This window comes from Condylura cristata, unplaced genomic scaffold, assembly GCF_000260355.1.
Source record: "Condylura cristata isolate star-nosed mole 26May11 unplaced genomic scaffold, ConCri1.0 scaffold00006, whole genome shotgun sequence".
NCBI classification, from domain to species: Eukaryota; Metazoa; Chordata; class Mammalia; order Eulipotyphla; family Talpidae; genus Condylura; species Condylura cristata.
In genome coordinates this window covers 56,238,641-56,252,042 of record NW_004567107.1, presented here as the reverse complement: position 1 = coordinate 56,252,042, position 13,402 = coordinate 56,238,641, and positions in this window count along the sequence as shown.

The window sequence follows — 13,402 nt, the reverse complement described above, 5'->3', positions numbered from 1 at the left end:
GGCGAGTCAGGAGAGGTCTGCCACGCCATGTGGTCACCTCTGGGGCAGGCGGGAATTGAACTCATGCTGAAGTGGCTTAAGCTTTGTAGTGCAGTGCTTTAACCCGCTGCGCCACCAGGGAGGGCCAATGACTGGCTATTTTAATATTAAAATATATGACTAAAATTTAAAAATTCAAAATCATGTAATGTCTTTATTTTTTAAAGATTTATTTAATTATGCACATAAGAACTGAGGCACAGGCCAGAGGTGTGGGGGTTGAGAGGACTCACCAGAGATGGAGTTGGGAGCAGAACAGGCAGATTTACTGAAATACACTGTCTCACAGGAGAGATCTACTGTTCCATGTGGGTCACCTCCCTGGCCTGGAATAGAACTCATGCTGCAGTAGCTGCAGTAGCTTCATAGTGTGTGATTTAACTGCCTGCACCACCAGAGAGGCCCCATATAATAAACTTGAAAAACAGAATACAAAAGCAGGAAGGAAGCACAAAGCTCTATGCTGGTGAAATATGTGTGAATGGACAGGGGGGACACTATGGTGGTAATACCCACTGGGGATGTCACATTGCCTAAATTAAAAACAAATAAAATAGAGTTTGAAAGAGTAAAGCTAAGTAAAATAAGTCAGAAGGAGAAAGGTAAATACCACATAGTGCCACTAATATGTGGACCATAATGTAACTAAATAGCTAGATAATGACAAATTTAAGGCAACCCTCAGAGCTGACTACAGTACCTCAGCACCAAGGTGGAAGCAGGAGGAAGAACAAAGAGGGAAGGAAGCACAATGGTCTACAGTGGTAGAATCTGAGTGAGGTGGTTGTGGGTTACTGTTATGCTAATAACAGACCTGAGCACTCAAATATTCACCCCATTAAAAATAAACTAGTGAATAATAAACAAACATATTATTAATTACACATATAAAAAATAAATTAAGGCTCTTCCTGGTGGCACAACGGGTTAGAGCACAGCACTGCCTCAGCGAGCTGCAGCCACTTCAATGCGAGTTTAATCCCTGACCCAGAGGTGATGGCACAGCAGACCTCTCCTGTCTTGCACGCTGCTCCCCTCAGCAGTGTGCTTTGTCCATCTGCCTGTTCTGCTCCCTACTCTGTCTCTGGTGCATCCTCTCACTGCACCTGTGTCTCTGGCCTGTAACCTAGTTCTGTATGCATAAATAAATAAATCTTTAAAATTAATTAATTAATTAATTAAAACAAAAGAAAGAAAAATAGATTGGAAAGATAAGGACTATTTATGATAGTTGTAGTTTCTGCAAATAAATAAGAAAATGGGTAAGGGGAAAGAAAAGAGAACTGGGATGACAGTATTTTATTTTGAATATTAAAAATACTTTAAGGAAATGTGACTTCAATATGGTTAATTCTGAGTGATCTGTAGAAGTTTCTAAAACACTTTCTAATTTGATTTCCTTTGAAAATCTGCTCGGTAACTTTCTGTTACCACTATCTCAAAGAAAATGGTGCTGTAATTTAGCTTTTCTGTGCTGCAGTGCATTGCTCTGCTTTACAACATAATTGTAGAAATGAAATGGTGTAATACTCAGTCAGTGATTTGCAAGTTTATTACCCAAGTAATAAATCAACACTTTATTTCTTTATCTTTCTCTTGTCCTTATCTCTTTTATTCACTACTATATTTACAAATTTTTCTAAACTGTATTGACACAAGCTATGCAACGTCTATCGACTGACAGATTCTGGGTAGATCGGGAAAAGCTCTGAAAAATCAGAATTGCCACTGCTAACTTATGTTATGACCTCCCTTTTTTGTATAATCATAATATCAAAATATTCTGAGCAACCATCAGTTTACAACTGGATTGTCTTAGCCTCACAAGGCGGCTACCTGGTTCAGGCAAGCTGCCAGGGTGAGAAATTCCTGTCTCCTGAGACAAAAGGCAAGCCCCAGGAGAAATAAGACCCCAGGGCATAAAAACTCCTGGGAAGCCTTCTTGGCTTCTTTAAATAAAAAAGCAAACCTCAGATAAGACTCCAAGGTCATAAGGACTCAGGGACAAATTTTAACCTTGATTACACAGGTGTTTCTTAACACAACTGTACAACTTTCTCTTAATTTACTCCTTTTTAAAACAAGCACAACTACTCTCTGCTAGTCTTAAATTAGTCATTAGCTTTTCTTTAGACAATCACCAATAACACTGCTAACACAATTTATTACTACCACAAGACCCCTAATAACCTTTTGCTAATGAGCTCATCCCTTCCCAGACCCCTCTTCCTTTGAGTGATAACTAAACAGATGTACACATGACAATTATCACAAAAACGTATAATCAGTATAGCATAATATATTAAGAGAAAAATGCTTTGTTCCCCTTGTCCTTGAGAATGTTTTATGGCGATCTCTCATTAACTTACCCTATGCATTATTGCAATTGGCTACTTGTTACACAGTATAAATAAAGACCTGCTGAGGGAATGGCAGGAAGAGTTGCACCCAACTCTGACTCCCGTGTCTTCCTTGTGCCTGCTCCCCTCTTCCCTTTTAGAATCTCAGCTCCCTGACGCCTTCCCACTTTAGGGCCCTGCTGTCTTGCCTCCAGACACCTCGATAGTTGGGGCCGGTCCCCAGCATTGTATGACATGTGGTTTCCACTTCCTTCACGTGGCTTTTGATGTCCCAGTCCCTATCGACAGTTATAATGATGTTATAATTATATTTGACATGCTCTTCTATGAGCACTGAATCAGAGCAGTACAATAAATCAGTATAATACCAGTGTTATTTGTTTGGTCAACTAATATTTTTGTTTACTACAATTTAGAAGTTGATTTTTGTGTGTTTCAAACCAACAATTCTTTGTAACCAACCATTTAACTTGTTTTCATTTTCTGGTATTAAAAAATATTGTTCAAATGAGGGAAGCTGAAACAGAAAATATGAGAATACTAAGAGAAGAGCTTTAATCAGAAAATCAATGTTACACCTGGGTGAAATATATATATATATATATTTGTACTGTGAAAAGGCATGTATTATTTAAAGTAAACTAGTCCACTATAATGTGTATATTTTTGAAACTGATTTTTTAAAAATACACAAGCAAAAACCCGAGATTACTGTAAATCCTCATGTTTTTGTGATCATCTCAGAGAGGGTACTTTTCCTTCTTTGACATTTGGGAATTTTCAAATTTTTTATAGTTGAGCATTGATGACTTTTATATAAGAAAAGATATGTGAATATTTAAATGGGGAAATGATTGGTATCTTAGGTGACTTGTCAACAGTTAAGCACATTTGTGCACATAAAAAGATGAGGTGTCATTCATGAGAAATAGGAGACTAACTACATTATTTGTAGATGAACTTGGGTGCCACAGTCAGCTGTTTCTGCTAGACTTCCCACAAATCTATGAGGCATGCAGTGACAACTCTTAGAACAAACAATCAAGGTTATTTCAGCAAACAGCTGTCTCAAAAACACCTCCAAGGATGTTTTTGAAGTTTGAAGGATGTTGATCAAAGCAGAGTCTCTTGAGAGGCTTCAGAGACATTTCAGCAGGACATTGAAATAAAACAAGGGATCTGACAGCAACTTAAGTCCCCACCTTGACATAGTTTGTCCTACTATCACCAAACTGCTGCTGTTATACATGCACAAGGATTTAGATGACACTGCATTGCTGGTGCTGCAGCGATACTACATGGCACACAAATGCTTAGGAAAACAGCATCACACTTACTAGGATAAACTTTTTCAGGTGGCAAAATGGCATTTACAATCTCCTCGATCCCTGCCTTTGAAACTGCTTTTCCCAAAGGAAGGGCTAAGGACAGGTCATCCACTAGCAAAACAGAATTAATGTCGCTCTGTATTGGCTTTGCACACAGGGACAGACAGGACACTGCAAACTGCCCATCTCTATTTCGGTGTTTTGAAGGATAAAATTATACTCTGTTAACTGGTAGTACTCAGTAAGGCGGAAAAGACATTGATTTCAGAGGGCAGTTTTAAAAACTCTCTAATGAGTGGACTTGCAAGGGCAAAACCACTTCCTATTCACATTCCATTATAAGTAATTAAAATGTTAAGAAATTCTATAAACAGGATCTAATAGAGGTACCTGTTGCCAAGTTCTAAATCACAGTATTCTAAAATAGCCAAGAACACAAAATATATTTGAAGAAAAATAATCAGAAGCACTTTAATAGGTTATTTCAAGACCCATATAAAAAATGTTCAGAACTAAAATTCTAATGTCTGTTACCTCTTCCCTCGCCATATAATCATTGCCCTGAAACAAAGGATAGCTCAGTCTTTACTCAAAGTGGGATATACTAGTTATCTTACTTGGTACTTACTTTACATCTCTATAATACAGGAGAAAGGGACTCCATTCATTCTCTCCCTGTCTCCCTCCTGTGTATGTGTTTATGTATACCAGAGAACTTTACTAACCTCTCTTACCTTTCCCACTTTTTTTTTTTTTTTTTTTTTTTATCATTCAACCTGTGGAAAAGAAACAGAAGACAGAAGAGTTTGGTTTCAGGAATTCTCTTTCATGTGATTTTTGAGGAAAATTGGACTTTACCTACCACCAACAAGGAAACCTAAATTGAACTTGAGACAAGCACCAGAGCATAATTAATGCTTGTTAAACCTCATGACCTAGAATTATGTGGGATTATCCATGTGAAATCCAGCCTATGATAACTGGATACAAGAAGGACAACATACAAAATAGAAGAAATTCCAAAATGTAGGCAGTATTTTATTAATAATTTTCATATTGATGTGAGAACTGGATTGAAATTTGACTTTATCTTAATCAGTACACACTGTTATTTTCTGATTGTGATTATAGCCTCAAACCATATTTCACACTCAACTCTTATATTTTTTTCCCTATAGTAAATCATAGACTGTCCCAAATCTCCCTTTGTGATTTCTTGGTTTCACATTTTTCCTCTTAAATGTGTTCACACCACCTGGAATATTGTGATAATTCTATCCTGGCCTGAAGGATGTGGTACAATTTCCAATGTCCCCAATGAAAAGTGCAAAATCTATCTGGATAGTAGACTCTGATTATGCACTTAATGCAAACTGATTTATCTTATATTGCATACTGATTTATCTTATATTTAGTTCTATACATCTCCTAAACTATAAACCTTTTTGTGTGTGAGAAACATTTATTACTAGTAGTATAAGAGGATGGTTTCTAGAGTTACACATAGACCAGAAATGATACCTCGTTTCTTTGTCTCTTAGAGATTGTTTGGAAGTAAGCCCGATCATTAACTTCTTTGAGTCACAGGTTCTTAATTTGTACCTTATATATATATAATATATATTGTGGGGAGGGTTAAACATAATGGCAAATGTAAAATCTTTAGCAGATTGACACATGGAATACATTTAAAAAATTCAGTTATTACCATTTTACCCCAAGTGCCTAGCTTAGGACTAAGCTTGTATTTAATCTTCAATGAAATAAGTAAATGAATGCTTAATAAGTAAATGAGTAAGTGTATTTTTTAAAAAGGCCATGGGCTTGTCTTATTCTTTCACTTTATTAATTTGTGAAAACTAAGGGGACATAACCAGTAGAAGTTATTTCTGTGTGCAATAAACAAGGCTATTGAAACAGCTTCAAACCATTTGGGGGACAGTATAATTGGTAAGGTGGCTGAATTTTCTCCTGGAGGCAGTTCCATTGAAGAACAAGGAAATGCAGAGGTATGCAAAGATATCATCCAGCTGAGACAAGTTTACTAGTGCTCTTTGACCCTAATCAGAAGCCCACCTGCTAAAAAGCTCTGGCTGGGAGTCCCAGGGCCCAGATGTCTTCAGATGTGTGGTAATAGGCACATAGTAAATCAGGCCATCAGTCTGGGCATGTCCCTCACTCCCTGTCCTTATTTGGGCTATGATACCACATGAGTGAGAAAGGAAATTCTTGGCTTTATATATGGAAGAAATGATTTATTTATGCCTTATGGAAACCTGTTTAGAATAATTTAAGAACATTCTAAAAGTTGTAACAGGAATCACCTATCCAAAGTAAACTGCCTTGCCCAAAGATAAATGAAAACCTTTGAAATTATTTTTATTGCTCTTTTATTCAGTAGGCCACTCTTAAAAATTATAGTATTGTTTATATGTATATGATTTATGGAGGAAAGTTGACACCTCTTCTGATGTTTCTATCTCACCTCACCCATCAACAAACAAAGATTCTGCTGCTCTCCATCTGCCCTCTCCACTGTGTTCTCCACCTCTGATGCACCCCTTCTGGGAGTGTCAGTTCTACAGTCAAATTTATAAGATTTGTTTTGGTTTAATTTTGTCTTTCACTATGTTTGAATTTTTTTTTATATTCCACATGAGTGAAATCATCTGGTTGTCTTTTCCTGATTTATTTCATTTAGCATAATCCCCTCCAGTTCATCCATCTGACATGGCACTAAATCCAAGATCTACAAAGGACTCCTATAACTCAGCAAAAATAAATAAATAACCAGATTAAAAAAAAACACGGATAGAAATCTGACTGTGGAATAGAGTCTAACAGACGGAGAGGGGAAGGAGGGAGCAAAGTGGGTGAGTGATCTGAATGGACTTGGAAGACTTTTAATCCCTTGGTGGTTGTGGTGTGGCAACATATACTTGAAACTTAATATCCTATTGCTCTAAATCATGTACAATATTGTAAATTTTACCTCAAGTGAAAAAAATATATATTAGAAGTTAACAGAAATAATAAGGGAGATTTGGAGGAGGGGAAACACTGACTAGGCATAGGTTAGTGCCAAGTTCTGTGAGGCCAAGACAAATTCAACTGGGAACACAGACCTCTCCTTTCTTCAGTTGGTCATAAGCATCACCTGGACCTTGACAGAAATTCAAAGTCTGGATTCCTTTCCCTGTGCTTGTACTTAATCGTACTAGCATATTTGTGAGAGGAACTTGGAATTTGTTTTAAGAAACACTCCAGGTGAATTTTATGCATATCCAAGGTACTCAGGACTGTTCATCTTTGAGTTGCTCACATTCTTTATGGTGATTCTAAGTAATGACTACCTGAAAATTATATAATGCTATCAGGTGCTGTTATCCCAATCAAAATGTAAATAAAAAGAAAATCACAAGGAAGAGGGGAAAAAGCATTGCAAGTGAAATCACTAATAGGATTTGAATTATCAGTACATCAAATCTATGAAGAAAGGAATTAGAATGCTACATTTACCCAGGCAAGGGATGATGAGGAGCTGAGAGAACAGAGAATATGAACAGAGTGCATGTGGAGCGCTGTAGGTACCCTAGCCCAGTGTGCATAGCTTGAAATGAAAAGAAATAAGGCAAACCTTGAGACTAGGAGGAAATTACTCCAAATTTAAGTAATTGCATTGCAGAACACACTAGAGATCTGACTGCAGCCACAGCTAAAGGTCTTTACAGGAAACTCCTAAATGCACGTGAAAGTCTCAGTAATGTCAGAGAGAGAGACGATGTTAGCAACTCCACATCAAGCTGTATTTGAGCTCAAACTTCTTCAATGCTATTGACCACACCATTTCAAATAAGGATTCTTCCAGGTGCACAAGACCCCCCTCTGTCAAGGAAGGATTAATTGAGGCTTCTACTACAAAAAATTAAATTAGGAGTTTATGAATAATCCACCATGTATGTCCTTTCAAGCTATACTTTCCATCCGAGGTGGTGGTACTATATGCTTAAATTTTGACATGCATAATAATCCCCAAAATGGTACAGTTGAAGCTGAGAAATGGTAAAATGCAGGTGTCTGGTCTTTAGACCTTCTGTTTAATACTGACTTATTAACCCTAGATAATAAAATTTATTTTCTTACATCAATGAGCTATCTACACTAATTAATTGGAAATACAGTTTCCTAATTTTCCTTTCCACTCCTGAACTAGAGCTTATAATGATTATTTAATATTAATTATCTCCTTTTAATTCAATTCAATGTTTTGTTTTTAAATGCATATTTCTGTCTTAATTTTTTTGCCTGCAGCCATGATGGTGGGCATGCAGTTCAAAGATATCTGAGCAGTTGCCTATAGTGGTCTATTGAGTAATTCCCAATTTTGCTTTGAATGACGTGTAAGTGAGGAAGCTGTTTTCTTTCCAGCTCATTATTTGTTTTACAAATTTTAATGATATGAAGCATGGAGGAGCTCTATTCTACTTATTTTCTGCCTCTGGCTTAATTTTGAGTCATTTAATACTAGTTACATTGAGGCAAAGACAAAGACCTTGTAAATAGTGACCCAGAGGGCTAGATCTGGTTATTAAATCTGAGTATAAGTGATCTAATGTTCCAGAATATATGTCTGGTAGGGAGAGGATTTTTATAAGGGTTGTGAAAGGCTATGTACTTGGATCCTTTGATTTTGCTGTAAAAAGCATGAAAAAAAAAAGGGAATTACTTTTGAACACCATGTTCCTCCAGGCATTCAAATTTATTATGAATTACATCTCACTAAAATTAATATTAGCCAGATTTTGTCAGAGGCTTTTTAAAAAAGTGCTATTGTCTTCATAAATTTTTTTCTCTATAGTTCCTCTTTTCAACTTATGCTTTAATCTTTTATTTAAATTCTATGTTCCTTAGGGATTTTTCTCATGATTTTTTTTTCTATATTAAATAATTACATACCCACTCAGTTTATTGTTGAATTTTTGAGATGACATTGGTTTATGAAACTGCATATGATTTAGGAGAATAGATTCACACTACCTCAGATGTACATTCTCACACCACACCCACTACCTGCGTGCCCATAATTTTTACTAGGGAGTATTTTGTCTTTTATAATGAAGTTTCTTTCATAATATACATGATATATACACATGTATTTATATTCATGATTATATTTACATATATGAACATATATGTGTGCATAGGTATATTTTATTCTATGTATATGCATATATACATAAAACATCAAGTTTCATCATGTTTAACTCATCTTTCCCTCTTCTAAAACTCTTCCCATCTCCAACCACTCTGATACAACCCCATCATATTTATATATTTCTTCTTGTATCTAATCAATCAGTTCTATGTGATATGATTAGATGGTTATAGTCTGACTTTTAGAAAATTAGATGAAATAATTTTGTGATACCGTAACATAGAAAATTGGGGATTTGTCACATTAATCTCTCTATACATGTGTGTATACACACACGCACACACACCGCTTTCCTCCAAATCTCTCAAAATAATGATAACTAAATTTTTGTTTAACTCAACATTTACTACAGTCATTATCATGACTATAAAGTATAATTCAATGTTCACCTGGAAAGTAAATTACAAATACATTATTTTTTTGTAAAATTAAGTTTCTATTAAGTAAAAACAGTCTTTTGTTTTTCTCATGAAATTTTTCTATGGGTGGATAATAAAATATTCCTTGCACTCTTTGACAGCAAACAAACTCTTCTCATTGCATTTGGGTGTTGGACTTCATAAATGAGTCTTTTAATTTTTTAGATACATTTTTCCTGTCTGAAGTTTGGTTTCATATTTTTTCAACCATTCTATATATGGTATTTGTTTCTGTTATCATATTTTTAACTTCTGAAAGCTGTATTATTTTCACTCTTTGAATAAAATTTCTTTTTTCACATAGCCTATTTTTCTTGCCTTCTCTTTCTGAGAGTGTTAAATGTTTTTACACAATTTTCTTGAATTTCTTGTTTCTATGTTCTTTGCCTTTGGGGGAAGGTAATACTTGGCTCTTAACATTCATTTATGAGAGTTGTCAAACATCTAGTGTTACTTTTCATGTTTACTGATAATTTTATCAATAAAGCATAACTTACAGCCTGCTTATTAATATAAAACTGTTATGAGGCTGTTTATCAAGGAAGCATGCAACATGGATGGGAAGTCCTGTCTTCCATGAGGAAATCCATTGTTGGACAAGCACCAAGTCACCTAGTTGGTCGCTTTGATGGAGACTCTGCTTTGGAGATTTCACTATAGATGAATATTGTTCAATTGCTAGCAATTCTAAGTTTTTACTAATTGTTTTTGCATTGTAGAATCCATTGTTGTGTAGTCAGGCAGGAACATGGCTCTTTTATTAGACCAGTCACAAATTCTTAGCTATTTTCTTTCAAGTCAGTTTCTATGGAGAGAAAAATCCCACTATCCCCTCTGGCTGGGAGGAAGGTGTAAACTTGTCAGAACTAAGAGGAAGAAGCAGTGGCCATGGCAGATCTCATGAATAAGAAAATTGAATTTCACTCTAGCTCTGTGTTTCACTGTCAAGTCTCAGTCCTGCCTCTGTTGCAACTGGTTACTTGTGTTGTATTCACATGGATGTGAATATCTATCAGTTATGTAACAGTTATATCTCATTAAAGTCAGAAAAGACACATTTTACATGCTTTAGAAAATGGGAGGGCTCTTAGAGACACTCAGTGGATGCTATTTCAAGCCTTTGCAGAGGGAACAGAAGGGGGTTGTGTTTGTGGACACAACTCTTTTAATCTGCAGTTTTCTGAAGTCTCAAAACTCCACTAGCCAACTAGATTACTGTAGTAATTCTTATTTATGAGTATTTAGTGTGCCTTTTACTTTCATGCTGGTAAAGCCTATTCATTTTGGAAAGAGAATAGACCTTTGTTTCTATTTTCTGAGAACATTATCTGCTCACAGTATACCCTAAACCATTTTTATTGACAGATTGCGATAAGAAGAAAATATTTCGGTAATAAATAAGTTAATTTTACTTTTCTTTTTCACAAAATGTAAGAGACTACAGGGCTTTGTACCACCAATGGAGGGGAAATAATAGGTTCATGGCATCCAAAGTAAAACTAATTTTAGTCACCAAGACACCTTAGTCAGGTACTTTGACGAAAAGCCCACTTTATTTTGGAGATTTTACTATAGATGAACACTGTACTGTTCAAATACTAGTAGTTCTATGCGTTTTTGCTAATTGTTTTTTGCATGATATATGAGACATCTTGGTTATTTATGCCTTAAAACATCTCTAGCTCAGGCCCTCCCTGGTGGCACAGTGGGTTAAAGCACAGCACTAAGAAGTGAAAAGCCATTTCCACATGAGTTCATTCCCGCCTGCCCCGGAGGAGACCACGTGGCGCGGCAGACCTCTCCTGACCCGCCCGCTGCTCCTCTCAGCAGTGTACTTCGTTGATCTGCCTGTTCTGTTCCCCACTCTGTCTCTGGTGAAGCCTCTCGCTACCCCTTCACCTCTGCCCTGTATCCCAGTTCTGTATGCATAAATAAATAAATCTTTAAAAAAATCTCTAAAAAGTGTCATAACCATGCTTATGACATAAACATGTGGGCAAGTATAAAATAACCAACTGTGTTGACTTCAAAGAGATCTAGGCTGAAATTTTCCATGTAGCATATATGCTTATGTTTTCTTTATCAAGGTAACTAATTCTACTAGCAAATCATACAAAGAACGGTGGTTGTTCTAAGTTGAACATTACTTTGGATGTATATGCAGATTTGTACTCCCTGTGCACATGGGTTTCATGTGGAAACTGCAGGATTCAACACGGCTGATACAAAGGAGGCTACCTAAAGATTGAACTGATTTTAGGGGGCTGGCTAAGAAGTTAGAGGCTGTCTGGTGTCCCCATTATCACTTCAGCAACTTATTCAAAGTACTCACAGAACTCAATTAAGGATCATTATAATGAAAGCAAAACCATGGAAAATGAACACAGGCAAAGTCTCAGAAAAAGGTGGATGCTTCCAAGAGCCTCTCTCTGTGTTGTCACACTCAATGTGTTAGAGTCCAAGAAATGCCGAGACACGAACCGACGCAAAAGGCAAGTACAAGCCTCTATTGCTAGCCCGGGCTAGGGTCCGATCCCCGGGGGTGTACCCACACAGCAGTCTCACCCAGGTGGGATGGACCCCGAGCCTCTGAATAGAGGATCTTATACAGCGAAATTCGCGGGCTGGGAAATTTCCAAAGTGTGCAGTCCATTAGGATGAGTTACTCTCGGACCCTCCTTCAATCAGGTGGCAATTGCAAGTAATGTTGGCACCTGGGCTTCTGATAACATCCAGGGCCTCTGATAGCATCCAGTTAGTTTTCAAGCAACGTCCTGCTGGTGCCTGGGCTTCTGACAACATCCAGGGCCTTCTATAACATCCCGTTAGTTTTTAACCACAAGCAACATTTCAATACTTTTACAAATGTGTGTTTCACTGTGGTATGTGAAATGCTACCTCTCTGCACCCTCCCTGGTGGTGCAGGGGATTAAAGTGTAGCACTATGATGCAGTCTGCAGCCACTGCAGCATGACTTCCATCCTTGGCCCATGGCACAGCAGACCTCTCCTGATCCACCCGCTGCACCCCTCAGCAGTGTATTTCAGTCCATCTGCCTGTTCTGCTCCCTACTCTGTCTCTGGTGAATCCTCTCACCCCCACCCCACACCTCTGCTCTGTACCCAGGGTCTTGTAGGCATAAATAAGTAAATATTCAACAACAAATAAAGAAATGCTACCTATCCTGGCAGGTCATTAGAGACATAGGGTGCACAGTTTTGGGTGGGAGCTGGTCAGATTAGATTTCACTTCCTAGGAGTAGAAAATTTGAGACTCTCAGGAGAAAAGAGCTCATCTTATCAGTTAGAGGGAGCCCTCATGAATTACACTTGAGATGAGAAAACAAACTGTACAAGAATGAACAATGATGTAGTATAGAGATACTCATTTTCATGTATATATTCCATATACATATTCCACATATATATGGAAATAAAGACTGCTTTATATATTAAGATATTTACAAAAGGTTAGAATTGCCACTCATTTCCACGTGGTGGTGTCAGGACTTGTATCCTGATTTGAGGGTTTATTTTCTCCTATGATCGCATTGGACACGTCCATTTTTTTCCTTGAAGAGGTAAAATTGCTTTCGGAACTATCTCTACCCAGTAAAGAGGGAGCCCACCTGTGGGGTGTGGTTTTTAAACTTTCTGGTTTTTTTCTTTGCTCTAGGCCTTCCCACAGAGTATGTAAGTACACAGAAGGTAGTTTTTTAATTCTCCATGGAATGGGTGCACTTAGTATGTGGCAGAGAAATCGGAACATATGAGTATGCATAGCCCAGAACTTTCTTCCTAGCAGCCACAATCTGCTTGTAGAACAGGCAGAGGTGGCAGGGATCAATCCTTTTTCTCATTTCCCACTCCTGTTTTTCTTTCTGATAACCATATACCCTCATCACCATTTCTCCCAGTCAGTTCCTGTTGGGAAACTCTTTCTCCTTTTACTCATGGGCTTAAAAGGGTGTGACAATTATATCATCTCATGGACCACAGAGTTGAAACTGTGCTCAAGCTAAGCCAATGAGAATCCCTTTCA